Source organism: Theropithecus gelada, chromosome 17, assembly GCF_003255815.1.
Source record: "Theropithecus gelada isolate Dixy chromosome 17, Tgel_1.0, whole genome shotgun sequence".
Classification (NCBI taxonomy): Eukaryota; Metazoa; Chordata; class Mammalia; order Primates; family Cercopithecidae; genus Theropithecus; species Theropithecus gelada.
The window spans coordinates 74,717,677-74,744,387 of NC_037685.1; the positions used below are offsets into that span (position 1 = coordinate 74,717,677).

The 26,711-nt window shown below is 36.8% G+C and overlaps 1 protein-coding gene across 10 annotated transcripts in view; it reads right to left on the reverse strand.

Annotated features, from left to right (window-relative positions):
* The window catches only part of ENOX1 (ecto-NOX disulfide-thiol exchanger 1), a 585,101-nt gene that overhangs the window by 400,422 nt on the left and 157,968 nt on the right, over positions 1–26,711 (reverse strand). Inside the window, exon 3 of one of the 10 annotated variants that reach the window (XM_025364774.1) lies at positions 24,901–24,959. The exons of the other annotated variants lie outside the window; for them this stretch is intronic. The gene's annotated coding sequence lies outside the window, so the exon portion shown is untranslated. The remainder of the gene's footprint in view (positions 1–24,900; positions 24,960–26,711) is intronic. 10 annotated transcript variants of the gene reach the window in all.

Consider the following 26,711-nt stretch of genomic DNA (forward strand, 5'->3'; position numbering starts at 1 on the left):
TTGTCTCTGGGTATTATCTGTCTAATCCTCTCTTGAGCTCAGGGAGTTGCAATGGCTTAAGGCTTGAAGCACCAAGTCCCTGAGCTGAAAAACATCCAGGAACAGGCATGCACATATGATGCAGAATGGCTGGGAATTATTCCATCATGTGACACCACTTTACAATATCTTCCTGTGTTATGTGTTCCTGAAAAATGCTTTAGAAACATATCCTCTTCACTAAAGACATTTCAGTAACTGACTCCTTAATTCAATAAATGAAAGCATCATTATTTTGAGGTCTGAGAATGGGTACAAGCATGGGGAGGGCAAAGTGTCATTTCTGGTTGAATTTCCTGAGAATAAGAACACTGGACTTTAAACAATATGATATGATTTTCCCATAAACTTAAGTTATTTCTATTCTATTTAGTGTCACATATATTTTAACTATTACGTAAAAAACATTGTGTTAGATGTCAAAGGATATAAAGATGAATGAGATCATTTCTTCCCTCAAGGAATCACCAATCCCATGAAAAGATGAAACTCATCTTTCTAGAATACATTTTCCCTGTGTTTACCTTCTTTAAAAGAGTACACTGAATATTACACAACTTCTCCTTGATGACTGAGGGTCATCATTCCGAGCCAGCTGAGGTGCTGGGTCACAACAATAAGCACAGCTGTAGCTAGAAACGAGTGTGACAGGAGCTCCGGGCTATTGGTCATAGGAGTTAACCAAGAACTGCCTTCTGCCATCTCAAATTGGGTGGATGAGGGGCTGGATAGATAGCAGATACAAATACCCCTGATGTCATGATTGCTTTTTGGTCTTTTCCCTTTTTCTTCCCATCCCATATACGAACCAAAGACCTGCTTTATGACTAATGTGCTTTGAACCAGCACAAAACCGCCATTAGCCATCATTGAGGTATACAGGTAGCAACAGCTGAAGACCTTTCCTGTTGGGCACCCTGCAGAGTGTCCATGTCTGACCTAAATGTCACTCCTTATTGCTGGGCCTCCTCTAACGTCAGTGTCAGCTACTCACCTCCTTTTCATCACTTAAGTTTCTAAACTAACTGGCGTCACCCCTTCTAAGCTCTGCCAGTTATTCTGCTATTCAGAACTCTCTCTGTTCTCAAATTACGATGGGTATAAAATGTCCAGCACAGTGCCTGACACAGAGCAGGCACTCAGTAAGTGCTAGAGCCCCTTTCCTTGTATTTTATAGTCCAATCTTTGATCTGACATTTTTCCTGTCTCTGTGTCTTTTTACGATCAGGTGGATACACATAGGTACTTCTCTTCTTTATGGTTAGCAAACCAAAAAATCACAATCCATTACTTTCTATTTGTACATATCTGTGAATGAAGCTTTTTTTCCTTTTGCCCCGGCGTAAGATACTTATTAGCTTATCTACACCTTAATAACTCATTTGCAACTGTATAGATAGCTTAAAGGTTCTTTTTCACTTTCATAAATTTTCTCCACCCAGTGGTTGTAATTGAATAAAGTAGTCACTGTGGCTGTATTTACATTTTGTAAGTAGTTTATGTTTTGGTATAACGAATAATTCTGGTTCTACGTTATGTGATTGTGAATATACAATTTGAGCTTTCTAGAATCTCTTCACCACCATTCTGATGCTGCCTCCTCACATCTAATGACAACAACCTCATAGAAGAGATAAAAGTCTACGATTCAAATCTAAAAGGCAAAGCAATTATAAAGTGTAGCACATGCAGCATCTAATTATTTTTCCACATATAGTGTCACACATGCAATTGGAAAAATGTTCTTTTGTTATTTGTAACACAAACCATGTCATTTTATTTTCACTTCCTTGCAGACTCTCATTAAAGCCTGCACACATATTATTATTGCATTGAAAAGTAATAACTTCATTATTATGGCATAACAATTAATGTAAGGTGTATCAACACAAATATTTAAAATGACCATTACAAATGTAAGAAAAACATTAATCTACTACTAGGGACTTACTTCATTCATGTAAGAATTTTTTCATCTGGAGAGGAGCAAGATAAATTAATCTTTGGTTCCAAACATTTTTAGAGTTGTTTTATCAGGAAATAGCTTCCTATTTTCCCCCCAAGTTTTGAAATTTTGCGCCTTCTCATAAGTATAAAAGAATCTCAGCATTTCACTTTGACCCATTTCAAATTTATATGGCAGATTTCCAAATGCTGGGAATTGCAAAGTGCCTGTTCTTAGCACATGATATCTACCATCTGCCCTGGCCATCAGGATAGGGTCCAGATAGTTCTCCAATGTAATATTATAAAGTCAAAGTGCTCTTGGCATTTATGTAATATTTTTGCAACATTTTGCAGGTGATAAATAAATTGTAACTTTTTCAAACTAGGACTCATCTAATTACATGCATAGGAGCACTTTTCTTGTGCTGTGTATTCAACTGTGTATCCTTGTACCTGCTCACTCATCCTCCACACCCACCCCACACAATCCGTCTGACTGAGATTTGATCATGTGAGTGCTGAGAAAGCCTAAAGGTTTGGTACTCATTCAAAATGATATTTATTTTTAAAATACTTATTCAACATTTATTAGATGGAGTTGGGGAAAACTTAATTTCCATTAAGAAAAGTGTGTCTCTCTTTATGCTTAGTTAACAAACTGGGTTAGTTCACGCACTAAATGAGCACAGCACTTCCACTCGCATCAGTCTTTCACTTCACAATTTTGTGGTTTCTCATTAAGGAACAGCATCAGTTATTCATATTCAGGAGGGCAGAGGTAACTCTCACAGATATGGTTATAAAGTTACAAAACAGATTTCAAAGTTCTTTTATTTACTTGCATGTTGTTAAAACATTTCCCACTTTTCCATCGTTTTTTGTTTTTTTTCAGTTCAGTTTTATGACTTACCGAGCCAGGAAAATGCTTGGATAGCACAGTAACAACTTTTAAACTTAATATTCAAAACAAATCTAATCACTCATTGCCAATAAACACACCTACGTAAAAATACTACTCAGTGTAAGAATTTCAACTGACAGTGACATGTCAAATTCAGGAAATTCTAAAATAGGATGGTGGCGGTGCTTGCTGTTACACTGTGCAAAATATTCAACAGAGAGAGTTCAAGAATGCCAATGATTTTTTGTTATTGTTATAAAAACATTCAATAAAGATAGTTCAATAATAGCAGCAACTCTTACTGTTACCTCCTTCCTATCCCATCTTGGGGGCCTTGTAATAAATTTTGCTTGCAAACTGCCTAAGTGTTATATGTGGAAAGCTAAGTTAACAGGTGTCAAGTTTCCCATTTATACCACTGGTGTTCCAATGCAAGGTGCCCGGGGAAACTGCCATCCCTTAATCCAATTCTGCTCACCCAGACATACACATGCACCCATCAATCCATCTGTTAGGCATTAAGAATTACAATAGTATAAAGAACAGTCCTTTGGTGTACATGTTTAAATGTTAAATGTTAAATATATACCGAAAGGTTTGAAGCAAGGATCTGGCAAACATGACTCCATCACACATCTGGTTGTCAGAATGCATCAGTCATTTTGGATTTATGTATAATGACAGAAATCAAGTCACGACCCATGTGGTCTCAAAAGGCTACTTAGATGATGATGAAGATCCATAATACTCCCTGAAGTCTTGGTGATTCTTCAACTTTATTAAGAATATACATTTCTGACATTTTAAATATCTTAAGTCAGTGATTTTGGCCACCTGGGAAAAACAATGTTGCAGCATGTAATTTAGGTTATTTCAACAGAGCCAGTTCAATCTTAAATCATTATTTCTAACACATTCTGGAAATACTTTTTTTGTGAAGTAGAATTACACAACACTTCCAGAAACCACAGAATGTGACTTAACAACCCAATTACTCGTACAGTTTGCAAAACAAGTAAACCTCTCAGCAGTTGGGAGCTTGGCTGAGAGGCCTAGGCTTGCCCCTGGCATGGTACCTTGCTTTTTTCCATGAGTTCACATTACTTTCTAGCCTGCTAATGCACTGGCCTTATGAACACATATTCCCTAAATGCTCTCCAAGAGTCTGATATCACATTCAGGGTTAACACATTTTTTCCTTTGTTGCAATTCTGCAGTTTTTTTCAGTCATTCATATCCAACCAACTGCTGTCAACAGGCATCTTCACATATGAATGTTAATACCGTATTATTAAAGAGTTCCTGGTAATTTGTTTTGTGGGTAGAGTTGATGAGGGGTGACTATAGGAAGGGAAGCCAAAGGAAAAACATTTCAACTACTCTGGAAGCTGACGTCTGGAAAGCAGTCAGAGAGAACAGACGAAGGAGCCAGGCAAGCTCTTTTTGAATAAGACGGTGTGTATTACAGCTAGGAAGAGCCAACAGAGTAGGTCTCACAGTGACCAGCCCAGCTAACAGCAGTTGAAAATTGTTAGTCATGAAAAATACAGATGCCCCCTGTACAGACTACCTTCATATTTTCTCAGTCACTAGTTTGAGAGTATCATATTTGAGAGACAGAGTTTTTGATAATTGAGAAAGATCAAAATGGGAACTGAGTTTGCATTGGCAAAAAGCCTACATAAACAGAAGCAACATCTTCGTTGGTGCCTCACTTGTCATCAGCTAGAAAGGTCAGATTTTTTTTGCAAAAACCTGAGGAACAGGATTTAGGGTAACTTCCCAAAAGAGTAAAGCAAAAGCAGACTTCATGGCTACTAGAAAGTTTATATTCAAAAATTCCCTATAATGTAAACTTGAAAATTAGTGCTTTTTCCTCCACAAGAACTTGTTTCAAAAATTTAATCTGGTAACTCATTCTCATAAATTGTCCTCAGTATTTTTCTCACAGACTTTCATGATATGGTTCCCAAAATAAAACAGTAGCAAGCATTATGATCTGTGCCTTCTACTTCAGCATAGTACTTTGCTCCATAAACATAATATAAAGAACATTTATGTATCACTACCTTTCTTTACTCACTTCATCAATATCATCAACAAAACGTATTTGATGCACAGTTGCAAATAGATATTAAGCTTTACATTTTGTAATAAATATTTCTGAGTAATAAAAATGTTCTGAGTGATCAAAACATTTGATATTTCATGATGGCATCTGAAGTGATGCATGTTTATTAGCTCAATTTAGCCATTTCACATTGTATACATTTTTCAAAACGTGTTGTACATGATAAACGTATACAATTTTTATCAATTATAAAAAATTTTGAGTGTTATATTTGAGTGACAACAAATTTAGACCAGTTAATAAAATACATCTTAATAAATTTTATTGTTTACTAGTCTATCTTCAAAAGTTCATCATATTAACTACAGTCAGAAATTGGTTCCCAAAGTTCATTGTATTTATTACAGCCAAAAATAAGTTCTAGGAAGTCCACTGTATTTATACAATTAAAATTGACTCAACCTGTTACTGGGTACAAGATTTCTTTTAGGATGGTGAAAATGTTCTAAAATGATGGTTGTACACCCTGAATGCAAATGAAAAATTTATATACTGCTGAATTGTACACTTTAAATGAGTTAATTTTATGGTATGTAAATTATATCCTAATAAAGCTGTTTTTAAAATGGGTCAATCAAGGACACTAAGACTTGTTTATTTGAAAAGTTCAAAAAATTGACAAACCATTAGCTAGATTAGCTAAGAAAAAACTCAAATAAATCAAATGAGAAAGAGGAGGGATTACAACTGATGCCACAGAAATTAAAGGATGAGAGGCTAATATGAAAAATTATATACCAACAAATTAGATAATCCAAAAGAAATGGATTAATTCCTAGAAACGTACAACCTACCAAGACTGAACCATAAATAGAAAGTATTAACAGACCTGTAAGTAGTAAGAAGATTAAATCTACTAAAATACCAAAAATTAGCCGGGTGTGGTGGCGGGTGCCTATAGTCCCAGCTACGTGGGGGGCTGAGGCACAATAACCGCTTGAGCCCTGGAGGCAGAGGGTGCAGTGAGCTGAGATCATGCCACTGCACTCCAGCCTGGGCTACAGAGTGAGACTCTGTCAAAAAAAAAAAAAAAAGAAGGTATATCTCATTTCTTTCCACAATAACGAAAAATAAAAGTGTCAGCTGTCCTAGGAATGCAGAATATCAAAGATGGGGCAACAGGGCATGTGGTGCTTTCCTTACTTTACTCTGACAAGAAAAACTCCTATCTCTGTTGTTGCTGGAATAGTGTTCATTGGAAATCAGCCTCTCAACAGTCCTCACCCATCAGGAATCTGCGATGAGTTTGACAGCACACAGAGCACCATAGCAGGGTTACTATGGGAAGACTCTATTGTGGCATCAGAAACACAGAAGCACTGGATACAGTTCGTTTCTGTTGACAGTTCCAGAAGAAAAGCCCACAGACTGGACAGGCTGCCTGCTGAAAGGGTTGTCACTACACACAGCATGCCCTGAACCCTGGAATGAAAGTACCGCTATCTGTGTGACCAGGACTGAACAACTCTGAGGCTTTTCTTCTAAGCTCTTAGATTCCCGCAAGAATCTCACACTTACTGCCTCACCTGCGCTTTGGACCTCAAGCTGAAAGTGCAAACAGTCTGCCTACTTTCCTCATAAACATTTCCCCAAAATAAAGGGCTTTTTTTTTTTTTTTTTTCAGCACTTGCTTACTTGTGTTCTTGCTTTCTCTGTCTTCCTCTCCCTCCCTCCTTCTCTCCCCACTCACTGTCATCAGCTGGGTCTCAATCCAGTTTCTACACCTACATTCATGACTAGTGACCCACCAGCAGCCCCTAAGAGCCACTAAGCTGTAACGAACATTTTCCCTGCCAGTTACATCTGGGAGGAGCCCCCCATTTCCAATGAGGGTATGTTAAGTACAGTTAGAATGATGTGGGATGTGGACTCTGGAGCCTTGCTACATACAGAATGTGGTCTGAGGACCAGCAACAAGGCATCATGTGAGAACTTGCTAAATATGAAGAACCTTAGACCCCACCCCAGAACTACTGAATCAGAATGTGCCTTTTAACAAGATATCTTGGTGATCTGAATGTACATTAAAGTTTGAGGAGCCTTGGTAAAAAATTTGAATATATTTTGAGAGAAGACTAAAATTTGGTGGGGGATGAGGAAGTGGTAGGATTCTTATGTACAGGGCTATTTACAGAGTAAATAAATAACATTCATTAAATACTGAATGAATAATTTACTTTCTTTAAAATAAGAGTCATAAATAAATCCAATTACTACATGTATAGGGCCTTGAGACATCAGTGAGCTTAATGAACCTTCAGCAGTAAGGCTTAAATACATATTCTTCTTATTTGTATTTTAATAAATCTGCCTGCATAAGAGCTTTAAATTATATCAGTGACAAGTAGGTATGTTTTCATAACTGAATAATAGTGAGCAATAATGCCCCCCAAAGAGGGGGAGCAAGGCATAAGTAAAGAAAATGTATGTGTGTAGCATATGTTTTAACAGGTGAATCCAGCATGGCATGATGGAAACTTAAGTTCCGTAGGCCCATACAGGCCCCTTCCAAGGACCAGGAGCTAACTTTGCATTCGAAATTTTGTTCTCTTTTCTTACAGACAGCCTCAAAAATCATATAATCTTAAAACTTCACAAAACCTGGAACCATGCCTGATCTAACTAATTACGAAAACTCTTCTTAAGTTTGTATTGTTATTATAGTTTAACTTCTGGGATACATGTGCAGAACGCGCAGTTTTGTTACAAAGGTATACACGTGCCACGGTGGTTTGCTGCACCCATCAACCTGTTATCTACATTAGGTATTTCTCCTAGTGTAATCCCTCTCCTAGTCCCCCAGCCCCCTGACAGGCCCCAGTGTGTGATGTTCCCCTCCCTGCATCCATGTGTTCTCTTTATTCAACTCCCACTTATGAGTGAGAACATGTGGTGTTTGGTTTTCTGTTCCTGTGCTAGTTTACTGAGAATGATGGTTTCCAGCTTCATCCATGTCCCTGCAAAGGACATAAACTCATCCTTTTTTGTGGCTGCATAGTATTCCAGGGTGTATATGTGCCACATTTTCTTTATCCAGTCTATCATTGATGAGCATTTGGGTTTGTTCCAAGTCTTTGCTATTGTGAACAGTGCTGCAACAAACACACATGTGTATGTGTCTTTAAGTTTGACATATACCATATATATAGTGTATATATATGCATATATGTGTATATATATACATATATATGTATACACACACATACATGTACAGGGCATATATGTTTTAGGCGAATTCTTACTGTTGCCCAGGCTGGAGTGCACTGGCATGATCTTGGCTCACTGCAACCTCCACCTCCTGGCTTCAAGAGATCCTCCCACCTCAGCCTCCCAAGTAGCTGGGAGTACAGATGCCGCCACCACACCTGGCTAATTTTCATATTTTTAGTAGACACAGGGTTTTGCCATGTTGGCCAGGCTGGTCTCAAACTCCTGACCTAGGTGATCCACCCTCCTCAGCCTCTCAAAGTGCTGGGATTATAGGCATGAGCCACCATGCCCAGTCAACAAATACAATATTTTTAAATCCTTTCAATACACTAGGAAACATTTAGAATTATATCACTACCATTCAATCTACAAATGAAAATAACAATTTAACTGACACATGACCTAGGAAAAATTCTGCTTATGTGTAAGAAAAACTGTTTGTAATGATATGGTTCATATCTTACTCTTGTTTCCATGTTATCACTTAACATGATTAAATTTAACAAATATATCATTTGTTGACATTTCTCTCTCTTCCCTTCTTCTTTTCCTCCTATTTTATAAAAACCTAATTACTGCAGAGGCGGGGAGGTAACTAGAGGAAATATCCCAAAATGTTCCTCCGGAATTTTTGTTTGATTTTGTTTTATTATTTTCCTCAGGTTTGAAACTCATATCTACTTGTATTTTGTAAAGAATACAAAAGGCAAAACAAGAAAACACACACACACACACACACACACATAGATACATACACATACAAAAAAGATAAATTCTGGTGACATTTTAAGTGACTAGTATTTCAAACTATTTAGGTAAGATTTTTTTAACAGTGTGGTTTTGAGAGTTACATGTGAGTGTATGTGTAAGTATATATAACTGTATGAGAGAGAGAGAGATCTGGAAATTGCTGTCTTCCTCACCAAACCACTGATACACCTTTTCATACAGATAAAGTAGGTCTGCCTCAGTATGAGCTCGAATGTATTCCTTACGTATGGTTATCAATATAAACAATCTGCTAATGCTGGGCATTCTGTGTGTTTCTGATTTTCATTTTATAAATGAAGCTGCTATGGATATCCTTATGCACACTCCCTCTTGCCCTTTCCTCATTTTGTCCTGAGGATAAATTCCTGTAATGAAAATTGCTAGATAAAATTTTGAAACACAATACCAGTGTCCCTTCGGAAGAGTTTCATCAATTTACAGTATAATCAAAAGACAATTTCACTTTTAAAACATCATTTGCTAACCTGAGAGACCAAAAAAAAAAAAAAATCTGCTTTTGTTTATATGCTTATTTTTTAAACTTTTAAAGTAAAATACACATACAGAATAGCACACAGCTTAATGAGTTATTACAAAGCAAACACCTCCCTGTTCTACCTGTAGCACTCTGTACTAGGTCAAGATACAGAATATTCACAGCTCCGTGGAGACTCCCTCACACCCCTGCCAGTCACTGCTCCCTCCTTCCTCTTGGAAACTAACCCAACCTGATATTTAACACCATAGACTGGTTTTGTAAATAACTTCTTTGGCTCAACATTCTATGCATGAGATTTACCCATGCTGTTCCTTGTATCTGTAGTTTATTCATTGTTGTTGCTGTGGAGTAATCAATTATATGAATATATCACAGTTATTTTGCCATTTTCTTGTTGATGGACATTATATTACTAAATGTATTTTATATATTTGGGTGATGCTGCTTTGGTCATACAAAACCTTAAACTTTTATATGATTAAATTCATCAATCTTTTCCCTCTATGATTGTATTACTGGTGTCCCATTTTTAAAAGACTTTTCCCACTCCAAGATTATGAAATATTTACCTATACTTTCCACCATTATGTTTGTTTCCATTTGTTACATTTATAGCTTTACTTCATTTGGAATGTATTAGGATATATGGAGTAAGTATGCATATGTATGTGTACATACATACATATCTAAATGTGTATTTACGTGTGTGCGTATATATATATGTGAATAGGTACACTTGAGTCTGTTTCTGGAAATTCCATCCTTTTTAAAAAACATGCTAATATATACTTTGGTAATACAAGCACAAGGTGCAAAATTCGAGTGGAATAACAGGGTGTATAAAGCTAGTAAGTAAGGTTTTTCCCACATCTCCCATCAGACACACAGCTGTTTTCCCTAGGCTCAATCATGGTTTCTAGTCACATGTCTCTCATCCCAAAAGAACTCTATGCATATAAAAATGTACATATAAGCTCTTATTTTTTAACATTAACATGTCGTTATATAACATTCCATAACAGTTCTATATGTACATTTTCATATAAATCAATACATTTGTATTATCTTACTCTTTGTAATATCTGCACAGAATTTCACCGTATGAATTTAGTAAAAACCTGTACCCCTGATGGGCTAAAACATTATTGGTAATCTTTTGCTACTACAGCTAATATTGAAATGAATATCCATCGAATGAATAATTGTGTACATATGTGAGTACAAAATATTTGTAGAATAAGTTCTTAGAAATTCAATTCAAGATCAAAGTGTATGGTTTTTTGTTTTGTTTTGTATTTTTGTTTTTGAGATGGAGTGTCGCTCAGGCTGGAGTGCAGTGGTGTGACCTCGGCTCACTGCAACCTCCACCTCCCTCCCAGATTCAAGCGATTCTCCTGCCACAACCTCCTGAGTAGCCAGGACTATAGGTGCTCACCACCATGTCCAGCTAATTTTTTTGAATTTTTAGTAGAGACAGGGTTTCACCATGTTTGCCAGGCTGCTCTCAAACTCCTGACCTCACGTGATCCACCCATCTTGGGCTCCCAAAGTGCTGGGATTACAGGCATGAGCAACAGTGCTCGGTCAAAGTGTATGTGTATTTTTAAATTAAACTTTTTATTTTGAAATAATCCTATCTTCACATGCAGTTGTAAGAAACAATACAGAAACATACAGCGTAACCTTTGCCCAGTTTTCCCCAATGGTAGCATCTTGCAAAACTATATAGCACAGTATCACAACCAGGATATTGACAATGATACAGCTAAGATAGAGAATATTTCTATTACCTGGAGAATCTCTCCTTTTGCCCTTTCACAGTCATATCCACTTAACTCTCTCCCCATGCTCTTCTTAGCTTCTGGCATCCACTCATCTGTTCTCCATTTCTCTAATTTTGTCATTTCAAGAATGTTACATAAGTGGAATCATACAGCACGGAATTTTTGGGGATTTGTGTTGTTCATTCAGCATAACATTCTGGAGAGTCATCTAGGTTGTTGTGTATATCAATAATTCTTTCCTTTTCTTTTTTTTTTTATTTTTCCATAAGTCATTGGGGGTACAGGTGGTATTTGGTTATATGAGTAAGTTCTTTAGTGGTGATTTGTGAGATTCTGGTGCATCCATCCCCTGAGCAGTATACACTGCACCATATTTGTAGTCTTTTATCCCTTGGCCCCCTCCCACTCGTCTCCAAAGTCCCCAAAGTCCACTGTATCACTCTTATGCCTTTGCATCCTCATAGCTTAGCTCCCACATATCACTGAGAACATGTGATGTTTAATTTTCCATTCCTGAGTTACTTCACTTACAGTAATAGTCTCCAGTCTCATCCAGGTCACTGCAAATGCTGTTAATTTATTCCTTTTTGTGGCTGCACAGTATTCCATTGTTTACATATACCACGGTTTCTTTATCCACTCGTTGACTGATGGGTATTTGGGCTGGTTCCACAATTTTGAAGTTGTGAATTGTGCCACTATAAACATGCATGTGCAAGTGTCTTTTACGAATAATGACTTCTTTTCCTCTGGGTAGATACCCAGTAGTGGGATTGCTGGATCAAATGGTAGTTCTACTTTTAGATATTTAAGGAATCTCCACACTGCTTTCCAGAGCAGCTGTGCGAGTTTCCATTCCCACCAGCAGTGTAGAAGTGTTCCCTGTTCACTGCATCCACGCCAACATCTACTGGTTTTTTATTTTTTTGATTATGGCCATTCATGGAGGAGTGAGCTGGTATCGCATTGTGGTTTTGATTTGCATTTCCCTGCTCATAAGTGATGTTGAGCATTTTTTCATGTTTGTTGGCCATTTGTATATCTTCTTTTGAGAACTGTCCATTCATGTCCTTAGCCCACTTTTTGATGGGATTGATTTTTTCTTATTGAGTTCGTTGTAGATTCTGGATATTAGCCCTTTGTCAGATGTATAGATTGTGAAGATTTTCTCCCACTCTTTGGTTTGTCTGTTTACTCTGCTATTTCTTTTGTCATGCAAAAGCTCTTTCATTTAATTAGGTCCCAGCTATTTATCTTTGTTTTTATTGCCTTTGCTTTTGAGTTTTGGTCATGAAATCCTTGCCTAAGCCAATGTCTAGAAGGGTTTTTCCAATGTTATCTTCTAGAATTTTTATAGTTTCAGGTCTTAGGTTTAAGTCTTTAGTCCATCTTGAGTTGGGTTTTATATAAGGTGAGAGATGAGGAACCAGTTTCATTCTCCTACATGTGGCTAGTCAATTATCCCAGCACCATTTGTTGAAAAGGGTGTCCTTTCCCCACTTTATGTCTTTGTTCACCTTGTCAAAGATCAGTTGGCTGTTAAGTATTTGGGTTTATCTCTGGGTTCTCTATTCTGTTTCATTGGTCTGTGTGCCTATTTCTGTACCAGTACAACGCTGTTTTGGTGACTACGGCCTTATAGTTTGAAATCAGGCAGTGTGATGCCTCCTGATTTGTTCTTTTTGCTTAGTTTTGATTTGGCTATGAGGGCTCTTTTTTTGGTTCCACATGAATTTTAGAATTGTTTTTCTAATTCTGTGAAGAATGATGGTGGTATTTTGATGGGAATGGCACTGAATTTGTAGATTGCTTTTGGCAGTATGGTCATTATTCACAATATTCATTCTACTCATCCATGAGCATGGGATGTGTTGCCATTTCTTTGTGTCATCTATTATTTCTTTCAGCAGTGTTTTGGAGTTTTCCTTGTAGAAGTCTTTCAACTCCTTGGTTAGGTATATTCCTTTTTTTTTTTTTTTTTGCAGCTGTTGTAAAAGTGGTTGAGTTCTTGACTTGATTCTCTGTTTGGCCACTGTTGGTGTATAGAAGAGCTACTGATTTGTGTACGTTAATCTTGTATCTGGAAACTTCACTGGATTCTTTTATCAGTTCCAGAAGTTTTCTGGAGAAGTCGTTAGGGTTTTCAAGGTAAACAATCATATCATCACCAAACAGTGATAGTTTGACTTCTTTACTGATTTGGATGCCCTTTATTTCTTTCTCTTGTCTGATTGCTCTGGTTAGCACTTCCAGTACTGTGTTGAAGAGTAGTGGTGAGAGTGGGCATCCTTGTCTTGTTCTAGTTCTCAGAGGGAATGGTTTAAAGTTTTCCCCATTCGGTGTTATGTTGGTTGTGAATTTGTCTTAGATGGCTTTTATTACATTAAGGTATGTCCCTTGTATGCTGATTTTGCTGAGAATTTTAATCATAAAGGGGTGCTGGATTTTTTTCAAATGCTTTTTCTGCATCTATTTAAATGATCATGTAATTTTTGTCTTAAATTCTGTTTATGTGGTGTATCACATTTATTGACTCATGTATGCTAAACCATCCCTGCATCCCTGGTATGAAATCCACTTGATTATGGTGGATTATCTTTTGGATATATTGTTGGATTCAGTTAGCTAATATTTTGTTCAGGATTTTAGCATCTATGTTCATCAAGGATATTGGTCTGTAGCTTTCTTTTTTGGTTATATCCTTTCTTGGTTTTGGTATTAGGGTGATGCTGGCTTCACAGAATGAATTAGGGAGAGTTCCTTCTTTCTCTATCTCGTGCAATAGTGTCAAAAGGATGGTTATCAATTCTTCTATTCTTTGAATGTCTGGTAGAATTCTGCTGTGAATCTGTCTGGTCCTGGGCTTTTTCGTTGTTGGTAATTTTGAAATTACCATTTCAATCTCACTGCTTGCTATTGATCTGTTCAGAATATCTAATTCTTCCTGATTTAAGCTAGGAGGGTTGTATTTTTCCAGGAATTTATCCATCTCTTCTAGATTTTCTTGTTTATGTGTGTAAAGGTGTTCATGGTAGCCTTGAATGATTTTTTGTATTTCTGTGGTGTCAGTTGTAACATCTCCTGTTTCCTTTCTTAGTGAGGTTGTTTGGATTTTCTCTTTTCTTGATTAATCTTGCCAATGGTCTCTCAACTTTATTTATCTTTTCAAAGAACCAGTGTTTGGTTTCCTTTGTCTTTTGCATTTTTTTTTTGTTTGTTTGTTTGTTTCAATTTCATTTAGTTCTGCTCTGATCTTGGTTATTTCCTTTCTTCTGCTGGGTTTGAGTATGGTTTGTTCTTGTTTCTTTGGTTCCTTAAAGTGTGACCTTAGAATGTCAGTTTGTGCTCTTTCAGTCTTTTTGATGTAGGGGTTTAGTGTTAATGAACTTTCCTTTTAGCACTGCTTTGCTATATCCCAAAGGTTTTGATAGGTTGTGTCATTACTGTCGTTCAGTTTGAAGAATTTTTAAATTTCCATCTTGATTTTGTTTTTGACCCAATGCTCATTCAGGAGCTGGTTATTTAATTTCCAGGTATTTGCATAGTTTTGAAGGTTCCTTCTGGAGTTGATTTCCAGTTCTATTCCACTGTGGTCTGAGAGAGTGCCTGATATAATTTCAATTTTCTTAAATTTATTAAGGCTCATTTTATGGCCTATCATATGGTCTACCTTAAAGAAAGTTCCATGCACTGTTGAATAGAATGTGTATTCTGTGGTTGTTGGATGAACTTTTCTGTATATATCTATTAAGTCCATTTGTTCCAAGGTATAGTTTAAATCCATTGTTTCTTTGTTAACGTTCTGTCTTGATGACCCGTCTAGTGCTATCAGTGGGTACTGAAGTCCCACACTATTATTGTGTTGCTGTCTATCTCATTTCTTAAGTCTATTAGTAATAGTTTTATAAACTTGGGAGCTCCAGTGTTAGGTGCATATATGTTTAGGACTGTGATATTTTCCTGTTGGACAAGGCCTTTTACCATTATATAATGTTGCTCGTTGTCTCTTTTAACTGTTGTTGCTTAAAAGTTTGTTTTGTCTTACATAAGAATTGCTACCCCTGTTCGCTTTTGGTGTCCATTTGCATGAAATGCCTTTTTCTACTCCTTTACTTAAGTTTATGTGAGTCCTTACGTGTCAGGTGAGTCTCTTGAAGGCAGCAGATGGTTAGTAAGTTCTTATACATTCTGCAGTTCTGTGTCTTTTAAGTGGAGCATTTAGGCCATTTATATTCAATGTTAGTATTGAGATGTGAGGTACCATTGCATTCATCATGCTATTTGTTGCCTGTGTACTTTGTTTTGTTGTTTGTTTGCTTTTTAACTTGTATTTTTATTTTATAGGTCCTGTGTGATTTATGCTTTAAAGAGGTCCTGTTTTGATGTGTTTCCAGAATTTGTTTCAAGATTTAGAGGTCCTTTTAGGAGATCCTGTAGTGGTGGTTTGGTAATGGCAAATTCTTTCAGCATTTGTTTGTCTGAAAGAGACTGTATCTTTCCTTCATATATAATGCTTAGTTTCGCTGGATACAAAATTCTTGGCTGATAGTTGTTTTGTTTGAGGAGGCTGAAGATAGGGCCCCAATTCATTCCAGCTTTCCAGCTTGTAAGGTTTCTGCTGAGAAATCTGCTGTTAATCTGATAGGTTTTCCTTTACAGGTTACCTGGTGCTCCTGTCTCACAGCTCTTAAGATTCTTTCCTTTGTCTTGATAACCTGATGACAATGTGCCTAGATGAATATCTTTTTGCAATAAATTTCCTGGGTGTTCTTTGTGCTTCTTGTATTTGGATGTGTAGGTCTCCAGCAAGGCCAGGAAGTTTTCCTCAATTATTCCCCCAAATATGTTTTCCAAGATCTTAGAATTCTCTTCTTCCTCAGGAACACTGATTATTCTCAGGTTTGGTCATTTAACATAATTCCAGACTTCTTGGAGGCTCTGTTCATATTTTCTTATTCTTTTTTCTTTGTCTTTGTTGGATTGGGTTAATTTGAAGACCCTGTCTTTGAGTTATGAATTTCTTTCTTCTACTTGTTCAATTCTATTGCTGAGCCTTTCCAGAGCAAAAATGTGTCCAAAGCTTCCTGAATTTTTGACTTTTGTTTCTTTAAGCTATCTATTTCCTTGAATATTTCTCCCTTCACTTCTTGTATCATATTTTTGATTTCCTTGCATTGGGCTTTGCCTTTCTCTGGTCTCTCCTTGGTTAGATTAATAACTAACCTCCTGAATTCTTTTTCAGGTAAATCAGAGATTTCTTCTTGGTTTGGATCCATTGCTGGTAAACTAATGTGATATTTTTGGGGGGTGTTGAAGAGCCTTGTTTTGTCATATTACCGGGGTTGTTTTTCTGGCTCCTTCTCATTTGGGTAGGCTCTGTCAGAGGGAAGGTCTAGGGCTGAAGGCTATTGTTCAGATTATTTTGTCTCATGTGGTGTTCCCTCGATGTAGTACTCTCCCCCTTTTCCTATGGATGTGGCCTCCTGTGAGACAAACTGCAGTAACTGTTGTCTCTCTTCTGGGTCTAGCCACCCGGCAAGTCTACCTGGCTCCAGGCTGGTACTGGGGGTTGTCTGCACAGAGTCCTGTAATATGAACCATCTATGGGTCTCTCAGCTGTGGATACCAGTGCCTGTTCTGGTGGAGGTGGCAGGGATGGGGTCAGGGATGCAATGGACTCCATGAGGCTCCTTAGCTTTGGTGGTTTAATGGTCTATTTTTGTGCTGGTTAGCCTCCTGCCAGGAGATGACACTTTCCAGAGAGCATCAGCTGTGGTAGTATGGGAAGGAATGGGTGGTGGGGCAGGGCCCTAGAATTTCTAAGATTATATGCCCCTTATCTTCTGCTACCAGGGTGGGTAGGGAAGGACCATTAGGTCAGGGCAGAGCTAGGCATGTTTGAGGTCAGACTCTCCTTGGGAGGGTCTTGCCGAGGCTGCTTTCAGGGATGGGGGTAAGACTCTCAGGTCACTGGAGTTGTCTGCCTAGGAGGATTATGACTGCCTCTGCTGAGTCATTGCAGGTTGTCAAGGAAGTGGGGGAAAGCCAGTAGTCACAGGCCTCACCCAGCTCCCACACAAACCAAAGGGCCAGTCTCACTCCCACCATGCTCCCCTCAACAGCCCCATGTTTGTTTCCAGGCAGAGAGCAATATAAGTCTGAAAACCTGCCCCAGGATACCTGCCTCCAACTACAAAAGAAAAGGGCTTGGTTTTTCACCTGCCTGTGGAGTCTGCACACCGGATTTGCACCCTCCTCTGAATTCTGGCCAGGAGGCTTCTCAACCCATTCAAATAGTTACAAAGTTCAGCTAGAGATGTCCTTCTCCTTGTGTGGTTTTACCCCCTGCTCCTCTCCTGTTGGATCCCTGTGGTGCCAGGCAGGAATGGCCTGCCAGAGGACCCAGTGAGTTCCCAGGGCCCTTCCCACTGTTTCCTCTACTCCTGTATTTTGCTCGGCTCTCCAAATGGACTCAGCTCCAGGTAAATTTGGAAACTTCTTCCACAAACAGACCTTCAGCTTCTCCAGTGGGAGTGTGTGCTCGGGAGAGGATGGTCTCCCTTTTCCACTTTCACAGTTGGGGCACTCACAGTTTTGGGGGGTGGTATCCCGGGTCCACTTCCTTCAGAGGGAGTGTGGGTCCTCTTGGGATTGCTACTTTGTTCTTGCAGTCGATCTGGAGCTAAAATTCACAATGCGAATAACCGCACACTGCTCTGTCCAGAGATGCAATCTAGTCCTGCCTCCATCTGCCATGATGATCCCGCTCCTCCTTTCCATTGTTGAACACTATTCTATGATATGCATATATCACAATTTGTTTAACCATTTACCCATTGAAAGACATCAGGGTTTTTTCCAATTTTTGAATATTGTAAATAAAGCTGCTATGAATATTTGTGTACCAATTTTTGTGTAAACATTAGTATTCATTTCTCCAAGATAAATGCCCAGGAATGCCATTACTGGTCTGTATGATTGTTGCATGTTTAGTTCTTTATGAAACTGTCAATTCATTTTTCAGGGTGGCTGTACCATTTTACATTCCCACCAGCAATGTACAAATGATCTAGTTTCCCTGCATTTTGCTAGCATTTGATGCTGTCAGTAGTTTTTATTTTACTCATTCTGATTCATGTATAGTGATACTCATTGTGATTTTAACTTGCATTCCCATAATGACTAATGATGTTCAGCATCTCTTAATAAGCTTATTTGCCATCTCTATATACTCTTCAGTAAAATATTTCTTTGTGTTTTTTTCCTATTTTTTAACTGAACTGTTTTTTACTGTTCACTTTTGAGAGTTCTTTATATATTCCAGGATACTTGTCCTTTCTCAGATATCTGCTTTGCAAATATTTTCTCCCAATCTGTAGCTTACATTTTCGTCTACTCACCAAGGTCTTTTGCAGAGCAAAATTTTTAATTTTAATGGAGTGAAATTTTTCCATGCTTTGGCATCAAGTCTAAGAACTCTTTTTCTATATTTAGATACCAAAGATTTTTTCTTATTTTTTCCAATAGTTTTATAGTTTTGTGATTTGCATTAAGTCCATAATCCATTTTGAATTTTTACATAAGGTGTGATACTGAGAATGAGGTTCATTTTTTGGCCATGGATATCAAATTGCTCCAGAACCATTTATTTAAAAGAGCATCTTGTCTCTAGTGAACTGAATTTGCGCCTCTGTCAAAAATCATATGTACTTCTGTTCATATTTGTGTGGTTCTTTACCTGTGTTCTCTATTTTCTTCCAGTGATATAGTTCTATCCATCACCAACCACAGTCTTGATTACTGTATCTATATAATCTCATAAAATTGCCTAGACTAAGTCCTTCTACTTCATTTTTAAAAATTGTTCAAAATATTCTAGTTCCTTTGCCAATCCATACAGAACTTAGAATAATTTTGTTGACATCCTCAAAAAATATTCTTGGGATTTTGATAGGAATTGCTAGCAATATCTATGTATCAGGTTGGGGAGAATTGACATCTTCCACTCCATAAACATGGTATGTCTCTTTGTTTATTTAAATCTTTTTTATTTCTTTCATCAGCATTGTATAGTTTTCAGCACGCATTTCTTAAACATGTTTTGTTATATTTATGCCTAAGTAACTCTTTTTAGAGCAATTGTAAATGGTATTGTATTCTTCAATTTCTGTGTCAATGTGTTCATTGCCAGTATATCAAAATACAGTTGACTTTTGTATGTTCAGCTGGTATCTTGCAACCTTGCTGAACTAACTCCAGGATTTTTTTTATAGATTCTTTGATATATTCTATATACACAATCATGCCATCTACAGATAAAAACAACTTTTTTTCTTCTTTCTCAGTCTATTGCTTTTTGCTCCTTTTCTTGCCTTTTGGCACTCTGTTGAATAAGAGTAGTGAGACTGAATATCCTTGCCTTGTTCTTAATCTTGAAGAGAAAGCATTCAGTCTTTCATCTTTAACTAAAATGTTATTTTCAGGATTTTTTTTTTTTTTTTTTTTTTTTGTAGACTGTCATATATCGAGTTGAAGAAATTCCACTATTCCTTCTTTTTTTCCAAGAATTTTCATCATAAACAGGTGTTGAATTTAATCAAATTTTTTTTCTGCATCAATCAATATGATCATGTGGCTTCTTTAATCTGTTAATGTGGTGGATTGCATAGATTGATTTTCAAATATTGAATGAGCATTGCATCTATAAAATAAATACCACTAGGTTATGGTAAACAATTCTTTTATATATTGCTGAATTCTATTTGCTAATATTTTGGTAAGTATTTTTACTTCTCTATTTATGATTGATATTGGTAGATAGTTTTCTTTTTTGTACTGTTTTTGTCTGGTTCTAGTATCAGGGAAATACTAGCTTAATAAATTGTGAAGAGTTGCTTCCTTTCCTATTTTCTGGAAGAGACTCTGTAGAATTAGTATTAATTATTCTTCAAACATGTGATAGAATTTTCCAGTAAAACCAATAGGGCCTGGATATTTCTTTGGGGGGGAGTTTTAAAATTATAAATCATATTTCCTTAGTAATTACAGTACTATTCAAATTACAAACATAATGTTGGATGAGTTGTGGTAGCTTGTTTTTTTCAAGGAATTGGCCCATTTCTTCTAAGTTGTCAAACTCATGTCAGTGAAGTTGCTCACAGTGTTATCTTAATTTCCTTTTGATGCCTGTAGGGTCTGCAGTGACATCTACAATATCTTTGTTGATATTAGCAATTTATGTATCCTCCCTTTCTTGTCCGTCTTTCTAGAAGCTAATTGATCTTTCAAATAACCTGCACTTTGTTCCACTGATTTTCTCTACTATTTTTCTGTTTTCAATTTCTTTGACTTCTGCTCTTATCTCCCTTTTTCTGCTTCAAGTTTAACTTGCTTTGTTTTAGTTTTTTGGGGTGATAACTTATTAATTCAAGATTATTTCCTCATTTTTAATGTATTAATTTAGTCCTAAAAATTTCCCTCTTATCACTGCTTTATCTGCTACCTACAAATTTTATGTTGTATTTTCATTTTCATTTAGTTCAATATATTTTTATGTCCCAGACACTCTGACCCATGCATTACTAAAAGTATATTATTTAGTTTCAAAGTGTTGGAGATTGTCCTCTTATATTTCTGTTATCTCTAGCTTGATTTATTTGGATCAGAGAACATACTCTATATGGTTTCAATGATCTTATATTGAAGGTTTTCAAAATCACTCAAGCTATTATCTTCTTTGGTATATGGTCCATAGGCATTTGAAAAAAATATATATATATATATAGTGCTGTTATTGGGAGGAATGTTTTATAAATGTAAATTTGATCCTATTAGTTGATAGTTTTGTGAGATATTCTATATCCTTACTGATTTTCTCCATAACTGTCCTATCAACTTTTCAGAAAGGGGTGTTGAACTCTCCACATGTAATTGTAGATTTGCCTGTTTCTCCTTTCTGTTCTATCAGTTTTCACTTCACATATTTCGTAGCTCTGTTGTCTCGTGCATTAACATTTAGAATTGCAATATCTTCCTGGTAGATTGACCTTTGCATCATTATATTATCTCCAGTTCTGTCTCTGACAATTTTCTTTGCTCTAAAGTCTACTTTATCTGATATTAACGTAGCCACCTTTGAATTCCATTGATTAATATTTGTATATCTTTTCTGCCCTTTTATTTTCAATGTGCATATGTCATTATATTTGATGTTTCTTGTAGACAGCATACAGTTGGTTCATGTTTTTAATCACCCTGACAGCCTCTGTCTTGATGGTTTTAAGACTATCTGCATTTAATGTAATTATTGATATGTTAGAGTTTCACTCTGTTGTCTTACTTTTTGTTTGGTTTGTTCTGTTTATCTCTGTTTTTTCTTGTGTTTCAAGTAGGTTAATCATTTTAGAATTCCATTTTGATTCACCTATAGTGTTTTAAATGTATTTCTTATATTTTAGTGGTTGCTCGGGTATCACATATACATGTGTAATTCAGACAGTCTACTCGTATCATTTTATCAGTTTGAGTGAAGTATAGAAACCCTATCTACTTTGATGCCTCTTTGCCTTCCCCACTTGAAATATAGTTGTCTTAAATATTTCCTCTGCATTTATTTACAACCTACATCAGACAGTGTTGTAATTTACACTTCAACTACCAAATATATTTATTAAATTCAAAAGGAGAAGGAAAGCTTAATGTTTACCCAGGTTTATGCATGCTTTTGCTTACTGTGTTCTTTCTTCCTTCCTAGTTTCCAAGAGTCCCTTCTTTTAGTGTTTCCTTTCTATTTAGAGAACTTTTTCAAATCACATTTCTAGGGTAGGTATACGGTGACTAAATCCCTTAGTCTTCCTTATCTTGAGAGTGTCCTTATTTCCTCTTCATTCCTGCAGGATAATTCCACTGGGTTTAGGATAATGAGTTGATAATTTTTCTTTCAGCACTTGAAAAATATTGTGCCACTTTATTCTGGGTTTCATTGTTTCTCAGGAGAAATATGCTGTCCTTCTAATTGATTTTTCCTGTGTCATTTTTTTCTCACTTTCAAGAATTTTTCTTGAATGTAGTTTTCAGAAGTTTAATTATAATGCATCTTAGTGTAAACTTTTTTGTGTTTATTCTGTCTGGGGTTCCCTCAGCTTCTTGAATCTGTAGGTTTATATCTTTTCCAAATTTGAGAAATTTTCAGCCATTATATCTTCAGGTACTTTTCCAGCACTGCTCTCTTTCTCCTTCCTTCTGGGACTTCAATGGCATGAATGTTAGATGTTTTGTTATAATCCCACAGGTCTATGAGGTGCTGTTCATTGTTTGTTTATCATTATTCTCTTTTCTCTCATTGTTGAGATTGGAGTTTCTATTGTTATGTCTTCCAGTTATTGATGCCTTCCTTTCTCCCCTTCACTATGCTGTTGAGTCTATCCAATGAGCATCTTATTTCAGTTTCTGTATTCTCAGTTCTAAAATGTTCATTTAGTTCCTCTTCATATTTCCTTGCTGAGACTTTCTATTTTTGCATTTATTTCAAGTGTAATTGCTTGTTTAAGGTTTTTTTTTTTTTTTTTTTTTTAACCATAGCTGCTTTCAGATCCTTTTCAGATAATTCTGACAGTTATCCCAATGTTGGCAGCTATTGACTGTCTCTTCTCATACAATTTGAGGTCTTCCTGGTTCTTTGTATAAAGAGAGATTTTCAATTGAAAGCTGAACATTTTTATATTACGCTCTGAGATCTTGAAACTTATTTAAACCTTCTGTTTTCACTGGCTTTTCCTGACCTTGCTCCTGTAGGGGAAGGGAGAATGCCACCTCATATTGCCAGGTATAAAAGTCCGGGTTCCCCACTTGACCTTCACTGACACCCAAGTGGGAGTTTCTTTTAACTGTTGGATATGGTTAGGGTTTCTGGATCTCTCTGTGGCCTCCTCAGACACTGATGTGGGGGTAGCCCCATGACCACTGGGCAATGGTAAAAGTCCTGAGTCTCCATTAGGTCTCCAATATCACAGTCCCAGCAAGGGGCAGGTGTACATACTTTTGTTAGGTGGAAGTGGAAATCTACACTCCCCATTGATACTGCAGCATGAATGAGGAGAGGGGACAAGTCGTTACCAGCCAGCAGGGATGAAAGTCCTAGCTCCCTACTTTGTCTCTGATATTACCCCACAGGAGAATAGTTATAGCCTCTGAAAAATGAAAGAAAGTCTAGATTCTGCACTCAGGCTTCCCTGGTATGGGTGAGAGTGGGGCCACAATTTTTTCTGTTGTTTGGTAAAGAGATTAGTGTCTAAAAGTGTTCTGTCTCGCAACAATGTCCCTTTTTCTACATTTCTGGCTAGAGAGAGTAAGCTTCATTGGGGGCTTTTTGTCTGTGCCCATTGGTATTCCTAGCTTGCTAGCTTCTTCAGTATCAAATCTTGGATATGTAAGATAAGAAGACAACATAGGGAATTTACCACCAGGTTATTCCTCTGGTTCTCAAGTCCTTAACCAGTATACTTCCTCCTCTCTGCCTTTCAGAATCTTGTGTTTGTTCTATATGAAATCTCCAGGAGTTTTTGTTGTATATAGTGGGAGGAATAGGGAAATCACATCCACTCCAATTACTTGAAAGTGGAATTCTGTATTTTTAATTCACATAGCTGTTACCTAATTGCCTTTCATAGATGTATCAATGTACATTTACATTTCAGTTGAACCAATTACATTTTTGCAGAGTTAACATTGGTTTACACCACTGGTTTTCATTCCAGAGATTGCTCTTGGCCATCTGTTTTTGTCCTCACATCTGCCATTTTAGAGTCAACTTAAGAACTTTTTTTATAGAAAATTCTTCCTATAGGGTAGAAAAGAAGTAATGGTGTTCAGGAGTGAGCTTCTAGTAGATGCCTTCCTTTAACTTGCCTGCCTCCCACCTAGCCCTAGTTCATCTAATTTGAAGGTGATTAGTGGAGCTTTTCCAAGCCTCCTCCACTTAACAAAAGTGAACACTACACAGAGTCCTGAGAAGGAAATTTTTATTCCAGTTTCTGGTGTATTCTATTTTATTCTAAATCAGATTATATTAAACAAAACTTCCTTGAAGTTTGAGGTATTTTATTGGGACTATTCCCTAATTTCACCATTCTCACCATGTGTGCTTATTTTTGTCTGTTTTAGCCAGTATTTTGGGAGAATGTGGTGGACTGCTATCATTCAAAGAAGCGTTAAGTGGATACCTTTTATAGGCAGCTTCTTTTCGGGGCGGAAATAAGCCATTACATGTGCAAAAACTAAGGATGAGCAACAGCAATGTTGCCAGATGAGTATCCACTTTCACTGTTTAGTCCCTCACACTTGATTATACCACATCTTTATTTTCTGGGCTTGTTTGTATGGTAGTCCTTAAACCCCACATTCAACACCGGTATGAAAGAGTATTCCAAGAACAAGACAGCAGTAACTAGGAAGCCCTATCATTTCAGATAGGAATACAATTAAAACACTCTCCCCTCAATTAAAGCTTATTGCCATTAATACACAGTCCCCAGAAGGGTTTTTGTTGGTTTTACTTCAAAAGTTGAAGCTCCTACCCTTCACTACAAAGAAACACATACACATGAAGTAAAAGGATTACCTTGTGAACTTCAATGTAGAATAGAGGGTGTGTGTATAGATATACTGCAACTTCTCAAACTAAAAAAAAAAAAAAATCTAAATACTTCTGATAAAATACCATACTTATACTAGAATATTTTGTACAAAAGATACATAAAAATGTAACTCCACATAATACTATCTAGCTATAAATTACTGTAAAATATTTTTGGAATATTTTGTTCTAGTCTCTTCCTAGGCATTTATATATACATACAACCACACACACACATATACATACATACATGTGTGTATATATATGTAATACATATAATTAGATGGGCTCATACCATAAATACCACTTTGAACTCTGCTTTATTCACTTAACATAATAATGTATTTTCCTATTTGGTTAAGCGGTCTTTAAAAACATGAGTCTTTAATGGCTGCAATAATAATATTCTGCCTTATGAAGGTGCCATAACTTAAACATTCTTCTATTTGTGGGTATTTAAGTTTTTACATTTTAGCCACTTTTTTTTTTTTTTTTTGAGACGGAGTCTCGCTCTGTCGCCCAGGCTGGAGTGCAGTGGCCGGATCTCAGCTCACTGCAAGCTCCTCCTCTCGGGTTCACGCCATTCTCCTGCCTCAGCCTCCCCAGTAGCTGGGACTACAGGCACCCGCCACTTCGCCCGATTTTAGCCACTTTTAATAACACTGCAATGCATATCCTTTTCCATAAATCTTTGAGTTTATTTTCCTCAGGATAGACTGCTAGAATTTGGATTACTGAATTGCAGCTACTAACTGCACTAGGCTCCCTTCCACAGCAGGAAACCCTGTTCTGGGTTAGGGCCAAGTTCACTCTTGGCCTCAGCACTGAAAAGAGATTGCAGATTCTGCACCCCTCTAGCAAGACACTGTTGAGGTTCTCTTTAGAATACTTATTTCCTGTCAGTGGTGAGGCCAGGTAAGCCTGGGGCTCTTTCAGCTTGCACAAAGGTGAATTTGCTGCTTCTGCTCCTTAGAAGAACTGCTAGGAATCAGGGAAACTGAGTCATACGTGTATGTTTCCTCTGGTCTGTACTCTGCCAGTGTGAGTCAGTAGAAAGGTAAGAAACTTTTTTTTTTTTTTTTGGCAAGAACCCCTGTCTGCTAATTTATTTTAGAACAAATATAATAGTTTCCATACCACAAGGAAACAGCATCTTTAAAACAAAATCGGGAACACAATATCTATACGCAAGTAGGCTTTTATTATTTTTTCTTTTATTGTTTTTTTCTTTGGCCAAAATTTAGGCACTATATTGTTTTACCACATTATCTGATTGTGATGCTTCATCTCTGATCACACGTTGCTGTCATTAAGGCATTTCTGAGGCTTTTTTTTTAATCTGGAAAGTTCTTAAATTGTAAAAATGTGGCTTGTTGTACACTACCTTCTAAAATTATTAAAGAACACTCTTCTTTAAAACAAGAGTGCTCTCCATTGCCATCAAGACAAACAGCAGTAACTTTACACAAAAGAAGCATTCATCTGTCACCCTACTTTAAAACACCCAATATTCGTCAGCTGTTTGCCCTTCTTGGAGCAGTCTGAGCAGGAAAGGGTTAATGTTTTACCCACTCATGCCCTTTGATCAATTTTCTATTGAGATGTTAGGTGTTTTCCTTCTGAATTTGAGAAAGCCCTTTAAGTACTGATTATATTAATGCTATGTCTATGTCTGTCATACTTGTTTAAAATAATTTTTCCCACTTTTCATTGCCATCTGACCTCATAGATGGTGAATTTTTTTTTTTTTTTACCATTCAGAAATATTTCTTTTTTTTTTTTTTTTTTTTTTTTTT